The sequence below is a fragment of the Takifugu rubripes genome, chromosome 22 (genome assembly GCF_901000725.2).
Source record: "Takifugu rubripes chromosome 22, fTakRub1.2, whole genome shotgun sequence".
Classification (NCBI taxonomy): Eukaryota; Metazoa; Chordata; class Actinopteri; order Tetraodontiformes; family Tetraodontidae; genus Takifugu; species Takifugu rubripes.
Window position 1 is genome coordinate 1,255,639 of NC_042306.1, and position 23,461 is coordinate 1,279,099.

Here is a 23,461-nt window from a genome sequence, read left to right on the forward strand (position 1 = left end):
AGCTGGAAGGAGCCCTGACCTTTAGAAAATATGAAACATTTGGTGGGGAGCAACGCCACATGTCTGCCTCTCTGAACTGAAGCTCAAGGCAACAAGTTCTACAAGGTTGTCATATCAACCAAGAGGGGTTTTGTTTCTAGCTGTGTGAGACTGGTGTGTGTGTGCGTGCGTGTGTGTGTGCGTGGGCACCCGTGGGCCTTGATGAACTACATTACCCGGACAAGCTCTTGTGGGAACGGTCCTCGGGAATTCTCGGGGACATTGATTGGGGGGATGACCCAGTCCCTCTTCATCCGTTTCAGCTGGCTGTTTCTTCGTGATGGAAACGATATTTCCATTAAATCCGTGTTGCCCGCTGGAGGGACGCTGGCGTCCGGCACCTGTTAAATGGAAATAATTTCATGAGTTCCAGGGGTGAGCAACGACCACCAGGAGACAGTTGTACATGGCGGGCCGCCATTTTGAGGTCCCCAGATGCTCTCAACCTTAGAGCAGACACACGTCTCCCATTCCGAGGGTGTGTTAGCGAGTATTTCTAATGGAATGCAGCAGAATCTCCGGTCAATCGGCCGTCCTCTCTCTGGTGTGCTGCAGTTCTGAAGTATCTACAGAACTGTGTGGGCTGTGTCTTCAAATGTTCCTGTGCAACTGCTCGGCTGTGCTGGTCTGCTTTGAATGGCGGCCCTCTTCTTATGTTCTGATAAAATGCTCCCACACAGGCAGGCCCTGCTTCCATAATGGATGTGCCATCCTCTCTCCTCTGTAATGAATGAGATTTGAAACAAAGGAAGGGATGGGGGGGGGGGGTACCTGCGAGCCGGAGCCTGAACCCTGATGGCTAACGCAGCCTCTGAAGCAGAGTGACGTCGAGCCAGAACGGGAAAATGAGCTCAAACAAAAGGCCTATTGAGGAATTCTCAAAGAGCAACATCTGGAATCTAAAGGGAAGCACCTTCCAGTATTTCTCAAACTGGTGCGACCTTCTGAAGTGGGGCTGATTCCGGAGTCATTGCAAATTGCCAACGCAAACAAACAGAAATGAATTAGCACTTTATACCGTGACCCACATGCCAGGCTAATGCTTGGCGAACATCTGGGGAGCTGTCAGACGGCTCCCACTAATCACATTTGAAATTTGATTATGCAGCTTACACAGGCTGAAAATGCAGAGAGACAAGTGGACGGACAGCAAAGGAGCGTGTTTAAGAAATATTACCCAATTAAAAAGGATGCCAGTAAGAGGCAGAATTATTTGCAAAGCACGCCTGGAATGATGGATGGCATGAAAGGTTTCTCCAGCCCCGAGTGCATCCATCTTTGATGTGATGAAGATGTGCAGCTCCCTCCACTCTGGAGCCTCTTCATCTCGTGGCTGCAGCCTCCGAGTCGGCCGTGCTGAGCCGTGGTGCGAGTGTGTGGCCAGGATTAGGCACGCGTGGCCTTTTAGGGAACTTGGACACGGAAAGGCTTCCTCCCTCCCACAGTGAAGAAGTCCTAATGGAGGTGGGGACGGCGGGCCAAGAGCCTCTTATGCTAATGAGGACATTGTTGGGTTGTTGCTGATTAAAACGTTTCCCCAAGGCTGCAGCATTCATGGGCTAATAAAAAAATGTAATCGCTGATGTGATTAAGAGATGCGTGATGATTCATGACAATAATTATGCTGCGGGGAGGACAAGTGCTCGTGACCTCGGAAACGTGCACGACGTGGGAAAGTCACTCCCCGCTTTCATTACGGACAAAACGCGACGAGCCGCAGACCCTCGTACAGATGAGCGTGCGATGGCCGTGCCTCTGTGTTCATACGTGTGTGTGTGGGGGGGGGGCTCGCACCTTTGACCAGCTGACGAGAGATTAACGGCGGCATTACGAGCCTGGGTCTCTGATGACGGCGCGTTGGAAAACCTGACCGCCCCACCACCGACACCCGCTCATCCAGGGCAAACCGACCACGGGGGCCGACGCTACTTCCGTTTTAATCTGAGCTCCTTAAATACTGAAACGTCCCTCCTTTGCAGCCATTTCTCTTAAAGGTGTTAATGAAAGCGTTCGGGTCTCTGTGCAACATTCAGGGAGGTTCGTTAAAATCTACAGGAGATTAATGATCAGTGATCTGGTGGCAATGATTAAGAAAATGGCCGTCGGCACAGAATAATGAGCGGTGGTACCTGTGTGCACCATCATTCTCCTATAATAGATTCAAATGAAGAGATAACTTCTCATTAAACTGGATCACACGCGCGCTCGGCTCCGGTGTCAAAAGCCGACACAACAAAAGATCATTTAAAGCATCTTTTCATTTCCTGATCAGCAGACAGATGGATGTTGTCGCTCCGCTCCCTCTGATGGTCGGCCAAGCACGATGTTGACACGCCAGCGCACGGTCGTTCTAACCAAGTGCAGATGACTGCGGAGCATCCAGCAGGAGCTCCAGAATAGCTCTGTGGCTCACACAGATGCTTCACGCCTCCTAAAGTGCTGGGAGAGGCGTGTCCACTTTTGGGATAACAAGGCAATAACCTGGGAATCCCAGAGCTTTGGTGGGAGCCACTTTACGGGGAGCTATTCCGCATCTGCTCCTGCTGCCACCGACCGTGCCAGTGTGTGTTTGAGCCGCTGCTAAATTGACGCATTAAGTTTTAATTGGCCAGCATCCATCCGATCTCTCGGAACACCTGGTACGATTCCTGAAACGGTTCCGCTGCGGAGGATCTGTTCCGATGGTCTCTCCGTGTGCTCACCTGCTGGCTGGAGAGGGCAGGAGGCTCCATCCTGACCTGAGTCGTCCACTGCTGCTGGGTGGTGCCGTCGATGGCCTTGACCAGCAACACGAGCGCGTGTTGTGGGGAGCGCTGAAGGCTCCTCGCCGCGTAAACCACTCCATCAGCCTCTATCCGGAAGTCCGACGGGTTGTTGCATTCCATGCGCACTGGAGCGCCTCTTCCGCAGTCGAGAAAATCCACTGGAGGAGACAAAAACATAGAGATTTGTTGAGGGGGAGGATAAAAGCAGTCCTGGGGAAATCGGATGTAGACAACAGGCAGACACACACGGGCGGCCCACAAAGGGTTCTGGCTCATACATTATTCACTTCAAGCTGTGCCCCAAAAGGTATTTCTCAAAAACAGATGCAGCGGAGAAGAGATGGAGGGAGGGGGGGAAAAACAAAGTGTTTCCCTTAAGTGCTATTTAAAACCCCAAAACCTGACTCTTAACATGCCGAAGTGTTAATTAGGCCTGAAAGCCCGCTGCGTAACTCAAACACTGGACCGTTCCCACCGCACGTCCAGAACCTCAGCTCCTCCAGGGACACGCATACGATGTTGATTTATCCCAATGTTGCACACACACACACACACACGTGCATATGCGGGGCAGTCAGGTGACCCGTGGGAGCCCGCGCTCCCTGGAACGGCTCAGTCTCCACAGGCTATTTTTATATGACGGCCATGTTTACAGCACTCAACAGCATAAAGAGAAAGCTAAAACACACCTTCTGACCACAGAGATCACAGTTACCTCGTGTAAAATGCCTGCGTGGAAGCTCTCGCTGGTGCGTCCCTGAATTATTAAAGCAGATGTGGAATTACTTAAGAAAAGCCTAGGAGGAGGGTGTGTGATCTTCCTTTGTGCCGCCACCTTAGGGACTCGCTGGTGCCTCCAGAGCCCCGTCTATGCTCCAACGCTGTGATCCTCTGGGCTTTGGGGGAGGATGCAGAAGGTTCGGGGTCTAAAGGAAGTCACGGCTTTAACCCAAAGGCTTAATTTAATAGCTGTCCCCAAATATATGCAATCAGTCCTCCCAGAATGCATTGCACCCTGCTGCTGCTGCTCTGATATGCAGACATCTTCAGGAAAAGCTCCCTGATGTAAAGGCAGCAGAGAGAAGCACCTACAGCAAAGATATCTGTGGGAAATGGGAAAACTGCCACATTTATTCTGACAATCAAAGCACAGCTTCACTCGGACGGACAGAGGGAGGGAGGGAGGGAGGGAGGGAGGGAGGCCATCTCCTGACAGGATCAAATGCCGCTCCCCCCAGCTGCTGCCAAAATAACAAGACGTGCTAACAGATAATAGACACACAGAGCGGATGAATGTTGAGCTAAATAAATATATTCAACAGGACTAAAGTGAACTTGCCGAGTCAGAGAGACAACAGCTCCCATAATAAAGACAGAACATGACAAGAGCGTTCTTTTCAGCTGGAATACACACGATATCGACCGTCACCTTCCTGGCTGGCTTTGGTCAATTACCCTTGACCAATTAGCTCTTCTCTGCCCCCCCCGACATTAGAAAGATGTCTGTGTAAATTCTCAGTCATCCAGGTCATTGTATCCAAGGTAGTTTTCTCTGTCAACTGGACTGGGTTTCTTCTCTTGAAGACGTTTCGCCTTCTATCCAGAAGGCTTCTTCAGTTCTGAACTGTTCAGAACTGAAGAAGCCTTCTGGATAGAAGGCGAAACGTCTTCAAGATTAGAAAGATGACTTTCTCCCTCTGAAGGTTTCGCCTTAAAGCAGCAGCCTGCAAACTCCGAGACTTGAAGCAATCACCAGTCAGCAGATACCCGGGGGGGGGGGGGGGTCAGAGCAAGAGGATAACTCACAGCTGCAGGAGACGCTCCATAAATTTCCCAACTTCACAATGGGATGCGTAATGTCTCGCTCGTCCGGCTGATGCTTCGTCTCTTCTTTAATAAATCATGTGTTGCTAAAGTCAATCTCCAGGGTCAGTGGTGGGGAGGGAAAACAGCCCAAAGATGAAGCGATGAGGGGAGGGAGAGACAACATAATGACTCACCGAGTCGATGTTTCTGATTGAAAACTTGGGATAAATGTTGCTCTTCCGTTATGATCTACGTCTGCCTGGAATGTCGGAGCACTTTTAATCCAACGGAGAGTAGTTTGGCCTTAAAATGTGATTTATAGGCAACAGATGTCAATCTGACGACCGCTTTCGCTTCGGACGCGTGCGGGACGCGTCCCGCCGCGCCGCTACCTAAAGCCGTCCGTAAATGGATTAAAACGGGCGCCAGCGTGCTTTTATTTTTAATCCATCCATATGGCACTTGACATGATTTAGATTATTTTAATGAACGTGCTGAAAAGTGCACTTGACTGCAGTGTTGACGCTGACGAGGCTTCGCTCTCTGGAGCGCTCCTCGCTCGTTCCAAATCTGGCCCCGAGGACGCCCGTGAGGGGCCCTTCACTGCTCGCCCGCCACGGCGCCGACGCCTGCGGTAACGGATGAGAACGCCCCGCTTGGACCGACTCATTTATCACCACAGAAACGTGCGGCGCGGCCCAGCTCAGCCCCCGCTTGCTCAAACTAATCAGAGTATCGATGCTTTGGCCCCCAACGCTACGAGAGCAGAAGGGATCTTGGCTACCACGCCCTCGCAGACGTGTCGTCATGGGCGCAGAGATAAAAGCCTCCGGTTTGGATAGAAATGCCGATGCAGCAGAGGGGACCGGGGGGCAACAAAAAAGAGGGTGGGTGAGGGAGAGGGACAGAACCGAGCTGTCAGCAGAAAGGCCCATCCAACTAATACCCTGCACCAGGGCCCAAAATTACCTCCAACTCAATGATCCTATTCACAGATTCGATGCCCCCCCCCCCCCCTCCCACTGACAAGCAACACAAAACCCCAGCTAACCTCTATGGAGTGCCTCTCCATTGTGCTCCATCACGTGGTGACTCAGACAGACGTGAATGGTTAGAGGGGGGGGGGAATGCAGTAACTGTGCCAGGCCAAACACGGGAAAGGAAGGCAGTTTTTGAGCAATCTCAAAATGCCACCTTGTTAGAGGCTAAACTACCCCCCCGCCCCCATCCTGTGTGATTTCAACTCAGAATTACTCATCTCCAGGATGTGAGATCACCGACCGTTGTGAAATGTTCAGCTTAGTTGACGTTTCATCCGAAGCTGTGAGCAAACACCAGTCAAATACCTGGGAGGCGCTCCCTCCTGCCCGGGGCAACTGTTGCAACAGGCCCGGCAGCGAGCGTCATTCACCAGTGATCGGGAGCCGCGTCAGTGGCCCGGCCTGTGCTGGCGGAGACGATGCGTTGACCCGACGGGGGCTACGACACACCTGTGGGGTCCGGGAGCCCGGGGCAGCCGGCGCACTGGTGCTGGAGTTACGATCCAGCTCACTTTCATTGTCATTCCAGCCACAGAACCAGCAGAACAAAATGAAATGTTAAAAACGCGCCCATCTTTTTAAAAAAAATAAAATAAAAAGTCCGTTCTTTGTGGCTAAAGCCGTTTGGATCTGGGAGCGCCGATACTGCCAGACCGAGCCCTTGAAGGCATTGTAACGCGCCACTCTTGAAATGAGCTCAGCATTCCGGGCATACAGTCGGCCCCCGAAAAGTGGGGGATTTACAGGGAAAAAGGAGTGTTTGCACCCTTTTAAGTGTCTCTGGCAATTAGGAAACTAAAGAGGAATTGCATCAGAGCACACACACATCTCACAAGCAGCCGCTCCTTCTTTTTGCTCCACGCCCACGGTCATTCTTCCACTGGCATATTGCCGCCTCCTTTCAAGCTTCCTGCAGCCAACGGTCGTCCGCACGCCGACGTGCGCGCCCTCCGTGTTCAGTCCTCGCTTTGAAAAGGCCTTTTTCAGACGGACAGCAGCCACTTTAGCCATCACCTCCGTTTCCTTGGAGCGCCGAAGCATAAAGCGGCTCCTGTTGGTAGAACTCAGGTTCATCTTCCAACTGTTTACTGAAACCCACCATTACTCTCCACTAATGGCCTGATGGGTGGACACCTGCTGGGCTCTGAGCTAGCTGACGCCGACTGGCCGCTGTGAGCTTCCTAAACTAACGTTCAAAAGCTCCCCGAGCGGAAAAGGAGGGAATCTGGGTGATGTGACCAGTTCGGAGGGGTCGGTGGTGACGGGCGGAGCGTCCCAGATGTTCCCGGACCGTTGTTTGGGAAACGGAAGGATCCTGTGTTCTGCAGCACGGTGACAGCGGAGCGTTGTGTGGATTACGGTGTCACCGGAGCCCAGAGCTGATAAGACTAAGCTACATCCTTCTGCAGTTATCTGCGCGCAGCTACTGGGATTTGAGTCCGCCCGTTATTGAGACAGGCGGCCTGATGGAGAGGCGCGGAGAGGGTATTAAAGTGGCGGCGCCGGCGGCATGTAAAGAGCCTCAACTTTTCGTGACATCTGTTAGAAAAGCTGTCCGACCTTTACAGGTAGATCTCAAATTTAGATTGATACGGGGGGGATTCGCGTTCTGGGAACGGCAGGAGCAGAGCGCTGAGGCGGCGGGAAGGTACCATTCGGGGCAATTTGGAAAATCTTTCAGTTAACGAGTCGATTTCATCACCTACAATTATCAGATTCTCTCCATTGGACTTCATTAGCACTGCTTTTCTGACTCCTTGAGCCTTCTAACAAAGGTTAACAGGCTATTAATAAATGACATGAATATAACTGCGGGCAAACTATTTCATCCTTAATCAATGCAGATTTTAATTAACGGGGGGGAGCAGGAGTGCACGAGCATGTGAATGAGGCTCTACACAGGCCCTTTGATGCAGCCTGGTCTTCTTGTTGTCTGGTGGGGCGGTGAAATGGTACCAAGCTGACATCTGTAGAAACAGGCTGAGGTGGACGGACCCAGCAAGGCTGGGGGGGAAGGGGGGGTTCAGTACCAGGTCTTGGGTGAGGTTTACCTACTCACGTTGATGGCGAAGCATTCAGAGGGGCTAGATGTTCGCCATTGCTATGAAATTCCTTTGTTTTTAATGTTCACAGGCGGTTAAAGGGGCAAAAAGGATGAAAAGGCGAGCAGCCGGCTGCTGTCGGCTGCTCGCCTTGAAGGCCTCGATTTCCTGGTTAGAAGCTGGCAGACGGTTGCAGAACAGCTAATCACGAGGCTCCGGCATTAATGCCGCCTCGCTGCAACCTGTAATGTGACGTGACTAAACACTTTTGATCTGGGAGCCTTCCCCTTGATCATTCTGTAGAGACAAAGAACAAGTCAGTGACCACGGATTAGAGGAGCGGTTGGCCCGGTTCACTGGGGATTTAAATCTCAGCAGTAGGCCGGTGATGAGAGAAAAAATGTTCGTGTCTGCAGCCCACCGCTGTTCAACCGGGACAACCGTTAGCCGCTGCTTTTGCTAGCGAAGGCAGACGGTGGACGCGGCACGAAGTTGCCCAACGAGGAAACGTTTCAGCCATTTTCTTGGGGATTATTACTCAGCAGTTCCAAGCGTTTGTACATCTCCTCTGTGGTGATTAGGAATAACATTTGTGGAGCGCCGTTGTCAGTCAAGTCCAAGCTAATGACGAGCTCAGGTAGGGGCCGATGCGCTCCACTGCATCCAATTACAGTCCTGAGCACACACAGGACACGCACCGTCCATCCCACTTCCCTTCTTTCTTTTAAAACATGAATGTTTGTGCACACACACACACACGCGCACGCACGCACGGGCAGGTGGTATAGAGCCACAAAAGGACTCTTTGTAAAGTCATCAGTGCTGTTTTCCTAAACAATTTTGTAAAAATGGAAAAATCTAATGTGCATCTCCAGCACACAATCCCAATAAAAGCTGTTATAAGGTGGTCGGGCTGTGAAGCCGGAGCCTTTCTGTCATGTTCCACAGTCACGGGTTCACGCTGAGACTGTGAAAACAAGGTTAATGGAAATGCTGCTTCCTCCGTGGCGTGGAGACGTCAGGGTGAGGAGGAGGAACGGAGAGAGGCGTCGCGTAGATCTGCCGGGAAACAAAGAAAGACGGGCTGACAGCCTGAGAGGGAGACGATTATCCTGAAGATCCCATCGCCACTGCGCCTGTGCCTGAGAACGCACGCCAACTTTTCAATAAGAAATCATTTAAAACTAAAAAAATTAGGGCGTGTCCGCGTTTGAGGGGCTTTGATTTGAGCTTTAAAAAGCCATTTAATTCCCGTTATGTCGGCTGCCAGCCTCCACGGCCGACTACAGCTGTCAATAACCTTATAAAAACAATGGAGGGTTTCAAAAGGTTCTGAAACCTGTCAGCACCCAACAGTTCGCAGGGAAATGGAGGGGGGGGGGGGCAAACTTTACAACAATGGCGGCTAGAAAAAGGCTGCTTCCTCACAGAGCGGGATTAGGGCATGTGCGTTTAGCTCGAATCAATACGTGTCAAATTCTGCTTGAAACACAATTAGCCCCCGCTTTAAAAAAAACAACACAAAAAACACACAGGAAGGAGATTAAAGAGGAGCCGTGCGTTCCTCCCCGAGAGCGCTCACGTTCTCCTCAGATATGTGACAGCTTGTTCTGTGCGGCTCCAGTCAGGAGGCAACAGAGAGGGTTTACAAATGCCGTCTTAATGTGTCAACCAAGCTTATCTCTTTGTACTGCGTTTGTTCCTGGAGATATCAAGCTAGCACCGAGATGTCGAACGCCGCTTGCTGTCTCGACCTGCTTGAACCCCCCCCCCCCCCTTCCCGTAGTTAAGTGATCAAGCGGGTGACTGGTGGGGCTGGAGGTAGCTCCGCTCCATCTGTGGAGAACATCGCGTGCTTTCTTGAGGACAGATAAAAGCTGCACACTTCCAGGAGATGAAGAATATACATTCAACTGTGGGCTTTGTGGGCGGGAGGCGTTCATCTCAGTGTATAAAAACACGGTTCTGATGGAGACGTCTCCTCGTGCACCTCAAAGCACATCGAGATTCTTTCACCGAGACCACGCGTCTCACACAACATACAATTAGAGTCAAAACCAGGGATGCACGAGGCACCCGAGGCTGACGTCTGTCACTTTCCAACGCTGCGCTTTGATGATGAAAGCAGGGTCAGCGTGTGAGCGTAAGGCGAGCCAACGAGGCGCGGGGGCGGCCAGTGGCGTGATGGCGGCGGCGTGGATGCGTACGGAGCGACTCTTCGCCCCACTGTTGGTGCAGGCTGACGGGAGAGTCTCAGTGTTAGCGATAGCAACATATGCGGCATCAGGTGTGAGCAATTAGCCTCGGCGCTGCTCCAGCACCAGGAAGTGGCTCCTTTCATATGTGTTATCAGTGGTAGAGGGGCAGTAAAGCATTACTGTGGGGGGGTGGGGGTGGGGGGGCTGGACTGGTCAGAGTCACTCCCTTGTAATCAGCTGAAGTGAGTGGGTTCACAGAAGGATCTGTGCAGCTGTGCTTTATTACAAACACAATGAGTCCCAGATTAGAGGAACTGGAAACTGGAGGGAGGGGAGAGAGGACCATGAAGGGGCTGGGGGGGGGCAGGGGGGTGAAAATGACTCCAAACACATCTGTCCTCACTTTGTCTGCCGTTACAACACACAACCACAAGCATGGCTGAGTACAAATCAGTCTCAAATGTGGGCCGGCCGCCTGAAGCGTTTCCAGGCCTCGGCTCTTCCGCGGTCCCGGTGGGAATCATCCGTCGCCCTGCCGTGGCAGCGGCGTTGGCCGGGCGACGCCGCCATCGCCCGCGGTGGCACAAACGAGCAGGTGGCGCGCACCGGTCGACAAACCCTTTCATTTGGAGCAGCGACGGCGGCTGAATGAGTCCTGGAGCCGCCGCGGCCCTGAAGGTGGAGTCCAAACATTTATCCAAATGCCTATTGTGCAGCGCTAACAGAGCGAGACGGGTCGGAGGGGGGAGTCGTGGGGAATGTTTGGTCAGCGGGTCGGCAGCGGCCATGCTTCCCGCTCTTTAGGTGTCCACATTCGCACTCTCTCTCCGCCAGGTGGGTTTAAAGTTAAAAGAACGTGGATATTCCACTATAGCAGTCGGCTGGGAGTCACGTCAACCTTTCAAAGTGGAGCCATCCTTTAATGGGAAGATTCCCAGAACAGCTCAGCCAGAGTGATTAAACATCAAACCGCATTGTTGCGGCCTAATCCACCACGTCTTGGTGCGCGTCCTCCGTCCTGCTCACGGAGACGAGAGGAGGCCGTCGCAGGATTAATCCCACAACAAGATAGATTTGAGAAGTGCCAGAGTGACTTTGGGAGAGGAAAGAGTCCCTTTGTTAGAGTTTATGTGGCAACAACAATGGCCGCGGTTCATTTAATGCCAGGCTGTAATTATAATGGGGGGGGGGTGGGGGGGGTACGCTGCATTTAAAGAGGAAGATGGCGGAGGGCTGATATGCTGGCCCGACCCCTCCAGCAGGGCTCTGGTGCAGGCAGGATGCATCACTGCTGCTTTGCTGGTCAAGCTGCAGGGTCAAACCGTTTCAGGCTGGGGGGCCATTTTCATTAAAGCTCCGCCAGCCCAGCAGCAGCACAACGGCCGATCCTCTCAACAGGAATTGATCTTTTCCTAAAAACACAGCACCAGCGACAGCAGAGCTCGGCTCCCCCCCGACCAACAGGCCTGTGAATATCTACTAAACCCATTTTAACCCATTAACCAGGTTACCGTTACTGGCTGATGCATCGTGGCAGCGGGGTTATTAGAGATTATTTAACCAAGAGTTGGTTCGGATGAATGTTGAGACCCACACAGGCAACATGCTTTGGTGCTGGTCTTCTGGGGTCAGGTGTTGTGTGGCTGCTTATTAAACCATCCGTTATGTTCGGGCCCCCCAGGAGCAGGCGGGGCGGCGGCAGTAATATACATGCAGCCTCCAGATGAACGACCTAATAACTCATTACATGGATTCAATAACGCATATCTAGAAGCCTGCAAAGCTGTTGATGGGAGTCGTAAAACCGTTCCTAATATCCGAGTGTGTTAAAGATGAGCGCGGCGAGCAGTCGGGCTGTAACTCACCGTCCACGCCACGCTAACGCCGCGCTTGCAGATGGGGGCCGCGTCTCCGCAGCCTCCATAAATAAGCTCCGTTCCTGCTTTTACAAGCTCATGTCAGCATGGACCCTGCACATTCTCCAAACCACCGCCCCCCCGGCCGGTTCCAGCGTGTTGCCGTCTGCTTTCGAAGGTCATTTGTGCGCGATCAGGTGCTCCGAGGACACAAACTTGGTGGGCGTTCTGGCAGAATGTGGCGGAGACGGGAGACCGCGAGGTCAGACGCCGCTGCCCAGCTGTGTCTGCTGACACTGCGGACCCCCCTTCCAAGCCACCCGCACATATGGTTTCAATCGGAGCCACGGCGAGGTTTTAAAGCACGCAAAGGTCCATAAATTTAAAAAATAAAAAAAAGCCAGATTCACTGAAACATAATAAAACACATCCCGACACTTTAATGAGTTGAAACTGGTCTTCTGTGGGACTCCAACTGCCAATTATTGTGCTAAACAAGCGGTCATATCGCGTAACGTTGTGTTCAACTATCAAGTTTTAGCGATACATGTCAGAGCCCCCGGCTGTTATTGGTGCACAAATTCTCTGGTCCTTTCCTTTAAATGCATCACTCTGCTGTAAATGACGTCTCTAATAGTCAGTCAAATCAACATAAAAGCCAACAAATGGGCCTAAAACGCAGTCCTAAAGCACAGGAGCCATTAAGTCCAGCTGCAGAGCTTCCATTATGGAAGTGTCGACCTGGGTGTTGGTGTATTCATCACGCCTGCAGGGGAACGCGGCTCTGCTTAAAGCCTGCACAACAGTAAATAAATGCTAGCTCTTTTTTCAGCTTACTGGCTGGGGGTGAGAACTTCTCCAACTCTCAAAACCAGAATAAAATAAAGACACTGAACAGAGTTGCAACCAAATCCTTCCCCCAGTCGCTCATGGGGACGGTTGAGGTCGGCCCGGTCCTCCCTTCTACACCGTGATAAACACCCTCGCACACACACCAGAGTTTACGGCCCTTGCAACAGATATAAAAATCTAGCGTCAACATAACGTGTGGTAACGAGCCCGGATGGGAGGCTTGATATGGCAGCAGCAGCTTCGTGATGAGGTGGGCGGTTCCGCTCTATAGGAACTAACACCACGCGTTGTTGCTTTGGGGGTAAAAGGTGCAACTTCATGGTCAACTGATACACTGTCTGGGAAAGGGCGTTGTCCCTGAACACCCCCCCCCCCCCCCCACCACCGAACCCTTTGTATGCAGCGACAATAACGGCATTTTAGTGTGTGGGTGGAGGCGGTAGGTGGGATTTAGTTACCTTTTCAAATCCTAGCTTATCGGGGTATAAAGGAAGTGGCATGCCAACGCTTTGCGTGCGCACGCAGGTCAGGAGAGTAAACGTGCACCCACAAATTTAACATCCTGGCGTTAGAACTCGAGAGCACGCACACCTAAAAGGAAGCGCGCAGAGAAAGTGATCCACAGCGCTCCTTGTTTGTACACTCATTTGCATAATGTGGGCGTCCACGGGTCAAAGATCAGCCCCAATCAAAACTCCCTTTGGTGGAGGTTCTTGCAGCAGGCAGGAACTGGATGCCTTCTCGCCCGGCGGCGTCAGAACGGCTCCAGCATCCTAATAGCGCCGGCCCTTTGTTCAGCCGGCCTGAAAAGAACCCTCCACCAGCACTGTAACTGGAGGCAGCCGGCGTATCGGTTTGCAGCCATGAGAAAGACGAGCTCGGGAAGGGCAAAGAAACTCAGCTTAAAAAGTCCTTTACACAGAAGCAGCGCACTTCTGGTTTCTGCTTCTGGTCTGTTGCCGGTGTGTCGTCGCAAAATCCGGTTCCCACGGGCTCTCGGCAACACGGAAGAAGAAACAAAGATGTGGTCGGGGAGGGAATTTTTCAACGTGCCTCCCAAGCACAGCTAGGCCAAAACATAATACTGATGTTCATTTTCACATTTCTTCCCACAATAACTGGGAAAAATGTAATTATTGTGATGCTGGATATCATTTTCCATGAACTCGGCAGTTGTTTTCTGTCTGGAACAGGGTCGCCGAGTGGTCTCCATCGTGCCAGAGGGATGATAATGAGGTATGCTGGCCTCACAGCAGATAAATCTGAAGTGGCTGCACATGGGATGCTAGCAGATATGCTGTTGCATTGTGGGTTGGAAGGGGTGGGCTAGAAGAGGATAACATGACAGCTGGAGCAACCCGGAATACCAGAAAGGCCTGGAAGCACAAACATTTGCCTTTCTGCCTCACTGGAATTCACATTAGGAGGACCTTGGCATTACAGGAACCTCCAAACCTGTGACCCGGTGACAACTGCGCACGGGAATTAATGACCCGAACACGCATAACGGAGCAAATGGTGACGACATGTATGTTGGAACTCGATCCCTGACGGCGTGCCGGGGATACATTCAAAATCCACGTCAGGACGGCCCCGGGTCTTGGAACCAAGTACACGTTAGCATAGCAAGACGGGGGAGAGAGGAGAACTTGGACCGGGGGTGAGTTGAGAGATCCCGTCGGCACCATAAATCAATCCCAGTAACAAAAGGGTCACGGGATCGTGCACCAAACACAGGAATGTTTGATGTTTCCGTGGCATGTGTCCCCCTCCATCACGCTAAAGTCGTCTGTCCAAACAGACCGGAGGGAGCGAGCTTTCAAAGATTGAATGTAGCATATGGAGCGGGCCAAAGGGAGAGGGAGGGGCACCCGGGGGGTTCGAACTGGTGCCATGAGCCAGGACAGCGGGAAATTCATATGGAATTCCAATCTACCTTTTATGGATGTGGGACTGTTTCGCTGGGAAGAACATTAAACATTTTACAGGTCTGCAGCAGGGCACTTAAACAGGAATAAAATGGGAAAGAGGTAAATAACGGGAAGAAAATCAGTCGGCAAGTCACCTAACGACTGCTAAAATCTAATTCCTCTTCCTTAAGTTGCCTTGGAAGGCTCTCTAGACCCTGGGCCACGGGAGGAACATATGCCTCCTCCATCTCCGAACATTATGGGAAATCAGAATGTGGGAATGATACTCCCCGAGTATCCAAACTCAGAATCCTGTCTATCACGGCCACATTAGGACATATGAGACAGGAGGCCCATCAGACATAATCAGCCTTATCCTTTTCAGAAAACGGCCATTAACCCCCCCCCCCCCCCCCCCCCCCAGCCGTCAGTCCTCAGTAAATGAAGCAAATGAACGGCGTCGCCAGCATTCCAATCAAAGCATCAAAGCATGGCGCAGCGTCGGCCTGGTGAGGGGATTAATCCCCCGCTACATTTCTGCCCCCAGTTAGCAGGGAAAACTCAATTATAAATCATTTATAAAGGCAGCGCTCGTATCGGGTTCCACCCGCTGAACGCCGGGATCGTGTTCACTCCGGCTACGGGAGGTTTTCTTTAAGAGGGGCGGGAGACACAGGCGCATTACTCACGGCCATTTTAGTTGCCCCTGACAACGGTGGGCTGTTGTGAAGGAGGCCTCCCCCTCTCTCCATTTAAACTTGCCCGTTTTCTTCATTTTGCTCTTCCTCCCTCCTTTTCACGGGAGACTCCAGCCTTTTTAAAGAGCCCCCCCCCCCTTTGTTACAGACACAACCACATTATCCGTGTCGAATCCGTTGGAGGCAGCCGGGGAAAGTCGATAGGGACCAAATAGATTCTCTGCTCGCGTGCGTCTCCCGAAGCAGCAAAAGTAGGCGCAGCTCCAAACAACTGGAACTTTTTTTTTTTTTTCCCATTATTTGATAAGAAGGAAAAGAGAAAAATCACTTTCTACATCAAATGCAATCTTTTGGTGCGTTCAGCCAAGATTCATCCAGGAGCGAGGGGGCCCTTTCCAAACGAAACCGTTTGCTTTGTTTGGAATCTAATCCAACGGCCACATGAGAACGTGAGCGGTGTTGGCAAAAATAAAACCTCCGGTCTGTTTTAGCAATTAGCACCTGTCAGCAGGCTCTCACCCCCCCCCCCTGTCCTGAGATACAGGTGTGATAAAGACCCAAGTGTGACCTGATGAAAGACACACCGCCAGTTTAGGGCCGGTCGTTTCCCCTCATGGTGGCTCTTTATTTAGCATAGCCCGAGGTCGGATGCTAACCAGCAGCCCTGACAGCAGCGCCGGCACCTCGGCTAAAAATACACCGGCTGCTTCCACCTCGGCTTGAGGGAACCAGTTTTTCCCACACAGACGTGAGACTGAAGCTCGGAATTGGACGCGCCAGAGAGGAGAGGCGCCACCTGTGGGGCGGCGGGCCTCTGCTCTGGTCGGTGGTCAGATCTGTGGATCTGAGGGGGCATACTAACGCCAGCCTGGGCCTCCCGGGCCGCTGGACCCCAGGCCTGGTGTGGAATCACAAATGAGCGACTTTGACAGAAAATACATCAGCTTATAGATAAAAAAAAAATAGGGCTAAGGGTCGAGTAGCCGAGGAGGCAATGAATATAGAGGTTGGGGGATTTTCAATATGACAGGGGGTTGTTATTTGCTGGCAGCAGCGAGTCCTTTGCAAACAAAGGGCCTTTCATATTTCCTGTGAACAGAGACAGAGACTCCCATTAATCCCAGAGGGAGAGCTCATCGCCGGCTTCTCCTCCACACATAAATTACTCTTCTTCTGCCCTTCCTCCCATTACTATTCAGTGTTTACAGCATAAGGAATAAAATTAAGAGGGTAGGGAAACCGGCCGCGCGTCTCTACGATGTTTGGAACCTCTGGAACGTGCCCAGAGGCGCCCGCCAGCCCGCGGAACCCCGACGTTCCCCCGACGTTCCCCCTCGTGCCGTCTGTGATCAATTCCCTCCGTTCTCATTGGCCCAGCTGTTGTGTTTTGAGACCCACTGCGACAGGAGGAGGATGCGCCAGTTCCCTCTTATCTTGCACGGAAAAGTGTTCAACGGTGGTGCGCAGCCGCTCGTGCACACGCGCTCACGTGCACAGACCTCTTGGTGGTCTGATAGAAAGCATGAAGAGCAGGCGGGGAAGGGGGGGGGGGGGGGGGGGCATCGTTTCACCCCTGTGGCAGGAGGAATGGGAGGACGAGGAGAGAGAAGGAAGAGGAGCGAATTAGATGTTAGAGTCACACTGGTGCGTGCACGTGCCATCGACGCTGTTGCACGTTGCAGCCAGACGGCTGAATGGAGGTTAGAGACCAGGAAAAGCAACAAGGACCAGATTTTCCTTTAAGTGGACCGCGTTCCAGGTGTCGCCATTAAAAGGGATTTATTCAACTTTCATTCCAAACATGTCCACTTAATAACAGCGGTCAGGACTTTGAGTCCCTTTAATGTTCAGAAAGATCTAAAAACCGACTCCTTATCAGATCGGGCGCCCTGTCAAACAGCCGCATTCCTCCTCCTCCTGGTGGGAATATTCACGCCTTAAATCACAGAACCCTCGCGGCACCTCTGCGTGAACGACCGCCGCAACATTTCTGTTCTAAAAGTGCCGCATTCATCACGATAAAAAAGGAATAATCACCATAAGTTTTCCAGAAGTAAGCCCCTGAACACACCATTAAAGCTCATAAATAAATATCATTTCAAACACTGAATAATGAGCTTTTAAAGCCATGCAGGAAGGAACGGTGTGTGTGTGTGTGTGAGTGTGTGTGTGTGTTCACAAAGCCTTGTTAGTGTCGGCTGACCTTCCCCATCCCAGACAACACAGTCTTGGTAAAAGGGCCGTGTGTGTGTGTGTGAGTGTGTGTGTGTGTGTGTATGTGTGTGTGTGAGTGTGTTCAAACAGGTTCACTATTGTTTTTAATAACTTTAGATGAGTGTGTGTGTGTGAGTGTGTTCAAACAGGTTCACTATTGTTTTTAATAACTTTAGATGAGTGTGAGTGTGAGTAAGTGTGCGTGTGCGAGTGCGAGAGTGTGTGTGTGTGCGTGTGCGTGTTCAAACAGGTTCACTATTGTTTTTAATAACTTTAGATGAGTGTGAGTGTGTGAGTGTGAGTGTGAGTGTGTGTGAGTGTGAGTGTGCGTGTGCGTGAGTGTGATCAGCCTGATGGTCGATGTTCCCTGCAGGCCTTTGCCGCCCGCCTCCATGAAGCCAATATTGAGTGAGAAGCCGGCAGCAGCTTTCTCAGCGCTGGTGAGTTGTGTGCTGATAAAAAAGAGGAAGTGAAAGTTCCTCAGACGAACCGCCGGTCATTTAATTTAAAGTCCTTCACAACCAGCTGCAGCGGTTCCCTTTGACCGCTGGATTAGCTCATTATTGGGGCCAGTTTGCCTTTTATTTGCAGGGGTTTTCGCAGCAGATTTTCCTGCCGTTGCTAACGCCTCCGGTTGCTGCAGCAACATTAGCTCCATATTCCACCAGTTTGATCTGTGGGAATTCTCCGCCGCGCCCGTCTGACGTGCACTGTTTGATGATCTGCCTGCGCTCGTGCACCGAGACAAGGACGCTCGTCTGATTAAATGACCCGGCCGAGCAGGAAAACAGAGCCGAGCATGCAAATGTGGGGGGGGGGGCATTTCCTCCTGACAAATTAGGCGTCATTAAAGGAGCGCGGTCGGCGTGGAGGGGGACCACATCTGGATCCAGCCTTCTCATCTGGACCACAGGTCACAATTATCAGCCTGGCTTAATGAGCTGCCCTTATTAGACTTTTCTAGAACATTTATACTTGTTTTATGTGCTGCTAAAAGGCTGCTGCTGTTGCCAGGCTATGGAAGCACGACGGGGATTTAAAAAAAAGGATTTCTTGGGGAAAAGTTATTGAAGTTCGCATCATGGATCTGAATGACAGCATTTGTCCTCATTCTGTAACAGCGGGCTGAATAACCAAGTTCTTTTTTTTATAACGAGTTCTGTCTCTGTGGAAAAAATAACAGCAAAACATAATTCAGTGATAAAGGAAAAAAAAGGGAAAATGGGCAGATGGAGCATTTAAAATATGGGAATGGTCCCAGAATTCCCGTGTACTGTAAACAGAAGTCCTGCCAGTTCCTGGTGTTCTGCTGCCAACTCCAGCCCCACCCAGAGCTTCCCAGGACGTCTCCACCAGGACGTCTCCACCAGGACGTCTCCACCAGGACGTCTCCACCCGGACGTCTCCACCCGGACGTCTCCACCAGGACGTCTCCACCAGGACGTCTCCACCAGGACGTCTCCACCTGGACGTCTCCACCAGGACGTCTCCACCCGGACGTCTCCACCAGGACGTCTCCACCAGGACGTCTCCCGGACGTCTCCACCGGACGTCTCCACCAGGACGTCTCACCAGACGTCTCCACCAGGACGTCTCCACCTGGACTCTCCACCACGTGACGTCTCCACCAGGACGTCTCTCCACCCGGACGTTCCACCTCTCCACCCGGAGCGTCTCCACCCGGACGTCTCCACCCTGGTGGGACGTCTCCACCAGGACGTCTCCACCCGGACCGTCTCCACCCGGACGTCTCACCGGACGTCTCCACCTGGACGTCTCCACCAGGACGTCTCCACCCGGACGTCTCCACCCGGACGTCTCCACCGGACGTCTCCACCAGGACGTCTCCACCAGGACGTCTCCACCAGGACGTCTCCACCCGGACGTCTCCACCCGGACGTCTCCACCCGGACGTCTCCACCAGGACGTCTCCACCAGGACGTCTCCACCTGGCTACTCTGGGCTCCGCTGGCCATCTTGTCTGCTCCTGAACCGTGCGTGAACTTCAGCGTGACCACCATGTTTGGCTCCGCCCCCCTCAGCTGGCACCACTCGTCCCTGGACCCCCGCTCGAGGTAGGAGCTTGACTGATTCCGGGCCTAAAATAGCCCACCCACTCATCGCCCCCCTGTTGCCCACCGGCGCCTGGTTTTTCCCTGCATGCATTTATCACCCGCGGTACATTTTTATAAGCGCTCTGCCTGAGCGTGCGAATAAATCCCCCCCAAACACACGAGCGTGCGCTCTCAAGCGGGGGGGCGTTTAAAAGCACCGCTCCTTTTACCTCGTCCTCCGGATTCACTGCTGCCAGTAAACAGACGCTGGAGACGCGACCCTCTAAATGAAGGCTGCGGCGGAAGACGGCAGCTGGGACGCGACGCCAGACGCCCATACGGACGCCGCCACATATTAAAAGTGGGGCTGGTTGTTTGTGCCCACACAAAATGGCCGCCGGAGGCACCATTTCAAGTGAGCGGGGGTTGTTTCGTGTCCACGCCGGAGATACGGGAGCCACCACGGAAGGGAGAGCTGCGACCCACAGTGCGTCACCCCCCCTTTAAGACACCCAATCCCAAATATGTGAACCTTGATCAGCCACCAGAGGACGGGCGCGTCTTCAGCGTCAAAGCTACCAACAACACATCAGCCATTAAAATGGTTTCAGCTGAACCCACATCAGGGATTATTCTAAACACAAGTTAGCATGGTAGCATGGTAGCATGGTAGCATGGTAGCATGGTAGCATGTAGAGCTGATAAATGCGCGGCTCCCTCGCCTCCCACGAGGCTCCACTGGCACTGGGCTGGATTTCCATGAGCTTTATCTTCTCTGGCCGTGGTCGGACATTTCTTTGCATTTCAAACAAAAGGTTTCGTCAAAAGACCGAGACGGAACGACACAAACTGCTCCGGTAAACTGAAATTAGCCGAGGCTGAAACTCATTGTCAACGTGATCATTTTTAAACACTCCTGCACTGACGACTCCATTTGTTGCGCAATTTGCAAACAGGGCCAAGCCGCCCCTCTGGGAGAGAAAGGCCGGTCCGCTCTGGGATGGTTCTGGAATACACACCCAGGTACAGACCTGATAACGGTACCAGCCTCACTCATTACCGGGGAGGGGGGGGGTTGTTTTTCCTTTCTCAACCTTTCCAGCCTTCCTGGCCAAGTCAAGCACGCCATTTTGGAAGAGTGTTAATCCATCAGCCATTTCCCACGCTGGGTCCAGACCCATTTCGGGGCCCTGAGAGGTCGACGCAACAAGACCCCGGCTGGCTGAAACGTGCCTGTAATCGTGGTAATATACAGCGTGAGATCAAAGCAGAAGACAAGCTTCCTCCCTGGCTTTGATTCACAGCCCGGCATGTTAACAAGCCCGGTCCAGGAGGATCCGACTGCCTCCATCACCACTGACAGGCGTGAAAGGTCAATAACCTCGGCTCGGAGCCCTCGTATGGTTAGCGATGCCATAAATTAATGGTTGAGGTCGTTATTCCAAATTCTTTAAGTCAGCCGAAGGAAGCTTATCTTCTACAAAGGTCACAGTGTTTGAACACTTCTTGTGAGTCAAGGCTGACAGAACCTCGGTGAGCCCGGGCAGATTGGCTTCTCGCCGTGGGTTTGGACGGGAGGTCGAGGGATGCCGGTAAATGGGAACCTCTGGCATGCTGCAGCGCCGAGGTGGATTCTTCTGTACATAATAAAACTGATCCTAATTCCGGAGGACATGTGATATATAGAAAAGCCCGTGTGATTCACTGTCGGTTTCTAGCGCCAACGCACGTTTTTGTGTTAATAACCCATTTGTGTCACACTTGGATGGACTCGCTTTAAATTTAGCATGAAATCAGAGCTACTAGATTAAAAGTAAACCACTTTCAGCGTTGGCGTGTTTACCTTCGGAACGCACGCGCGCATCCCGACGGCGTCTTGGTGATTTAGTGCGGCCGAGTGGCGGCGATCTCATTTCCATCCCATCGTGCTCGTGGTTCCAGGACGAGCGGCTACTTCTGCCTTCATTAGCCTCTCCGTGCTCCGCGCGGCCCGTTTGATAAACGTTATTTAAGAGCAGCTAATACATTAACGGACATTTGTCTCGTCACAGCAGCCCCCCCCCCCCCCCCCCCCCCGGCTGATCCCCCCCCCCCACCTCGTCCTGCTGAGCAGGCACCGCTACAGGATATAAAGTGGCAACACGCCGCACGCTCTTTAATGCCTCAGCAAATATCGACGACGCAGGCGAGGCGACGGGGGCTGCAGGTCAATCCCAAGGCAACGCCTCGTGACCGGGGTCGCTGGAGACGCAGATGGCGGCTCACATATGCTCCTCTGATGAGCCAGCATTTATGGGATGTTCAGTTCTTAAGAGACCGTTGACTCAGTCTTGGAGTGGAGCGATAAACCAGATTACGTAATCACGCGGACGCGGCGTTTCTCACATTCCCCCCCATTGTTGCACAAATAACAATTACATATTTTACTAATGGCTGCAATAATAAAATGAGCTGCAGTTAATGCGGCGGCTGCCGGAGGAACAGGCTGCAACAGTCCCCGCATTGCTCATTTAGGTCAGATCAATTATTGCGAGGAGCCAGAGAAGCTCTTCCCTCGTAAAGCACGATGGCGGCGGGGGTGGGGCTGCAGATAAAGGGACGGATCAAAGCGGCGGGGGGGGCGGGGGGGGGCGTCAGACGATGCATTCAGCAGCTCTTCACACGCCGGCGTCCAGCGAGGTGCTGCTGTGTTGAAATTGAAGCCCCCTCTGGAACACAACCCGCGAGCGGCGTCGCAGCACCGTGGCCAGCGAATGTGCCCCCCCCCCATCAGATTTCTCCTCTGCTGTCAGAGGGAATAATATCGGGCTAATTGAGGCGGCCTCTTCGGCCCAGCGCGATGTGAGAAATCTGTTTCTATTCTCTACAACTCCTCCAACACCAGCAACACCTCTATCTTCAAGCGAGCGCTAGCTTGACCCTGCGCGCGAAGACGTGCAGGCGGAGGAAGCTCTCTCACAACGCCGAGGCCGAACAAAGCAAGAAGCGAGAGAAGTGGCGCGGGGAGGGGCGCCCCTTCACGTGCACGCTCATGCCAAATCCAGCAAGATTTTTTGCTTTACTTCCACCGAGCTAAATAGAATGAGAAAAGCTAGCGCAGCAGGGACGCGAGCAGGGAGATGGGCGGAGATTAGGACAAAAAAGGGCTTTCCCTCTCCACAAGTCAGTCGCTGTGGAGCGAACGCAGGACTCCGCAGGACTCCGCAGGACTCCGGGGCGCTCAGGTGCTGATGCACGGTCTTCCAGGTGCGAGCTGGCGTGTCCTGCTTCCAGCGGAGCTCCGGTGAAGAACGGCAGTAACCCAGATATGAGACGGCATAAACGCAGGAAGTCGGGTCAATACGGCTATTTATACTCAGCCTCATTAAGCAGCAGGGGCAGCACGTCCTGGGTGTTCTCCGTGTCAAATAAAACGCGTTAGAGCCGGTGTTCCCACAACCCATTTCCCCAGAACGACCCCAGCTCCCCGGCGCTCCCCGTCAGGGACGGGATTTTGGAGAGGAACGACCGTTTTCTCGGCGACAGCCGTGATCGGAAGAGCTCAAATCGGTTTAACAACCGCTTCAGACGGAGGGGCGCAGGTGTGATGGCGCACCAAATCACCTATAAAACCCCGCCGCCGCTCCGACCTGCGTCCCGTCCCCGTAAAATGGAGATGGGACAACAGACGAATCACCAAGTTGACAGGGTTCCATTTGGCGTGGCGGTCCGAACCCGCCGCCTCCTGCTGGCCGGAACAATCAATCCTAGCAGGAACCATCTGTACCCTTCTACAAGAGGGGGAACAAGCTAATTATATTCCAAGGACAAACGTCACAAACTCCCACGGACATGAAGGAGAGACACCTCAGCTAATGTCCAGCGTCACAATCACACAGCCGGGTGCCAACAGCAGAGGGCAGGGCCCCCGGCTGATAAGAGCCCTATCAGCAGGGCTGACGAGAGGCTGTTAGGATGATGTCGCTGCCTCAGACACGCCGTTGGAGC

At 52.7% G+C, this 23,461-nt stretch overlaps 1 pseudogene across 1 annotated transcript in view; it reads right to left on the bottom strand.

The window, feature by feature from the left end:
- LOC115247931 (cadherin-2-like) overlaps positions 1-23,461 on the bottom strand; it is a 43,238-nt pseudogene that overhangs the window by 14,237 nt on the left and 5,540 nt on the right. Inside the window, exons 3-4 of the transcript XR_003886989.1 lie at positions 2,742-2,962; positions 216-380 (exon numbers count right to left, since the gene is read on the bottom strand). The product of XR_003886989.1 is annotated as a cadherin-2-like (transcript). The remainder of the gene's footprint in view (positions 1-215; positions 381-2,741; positions 2,963-23,461) is intronic.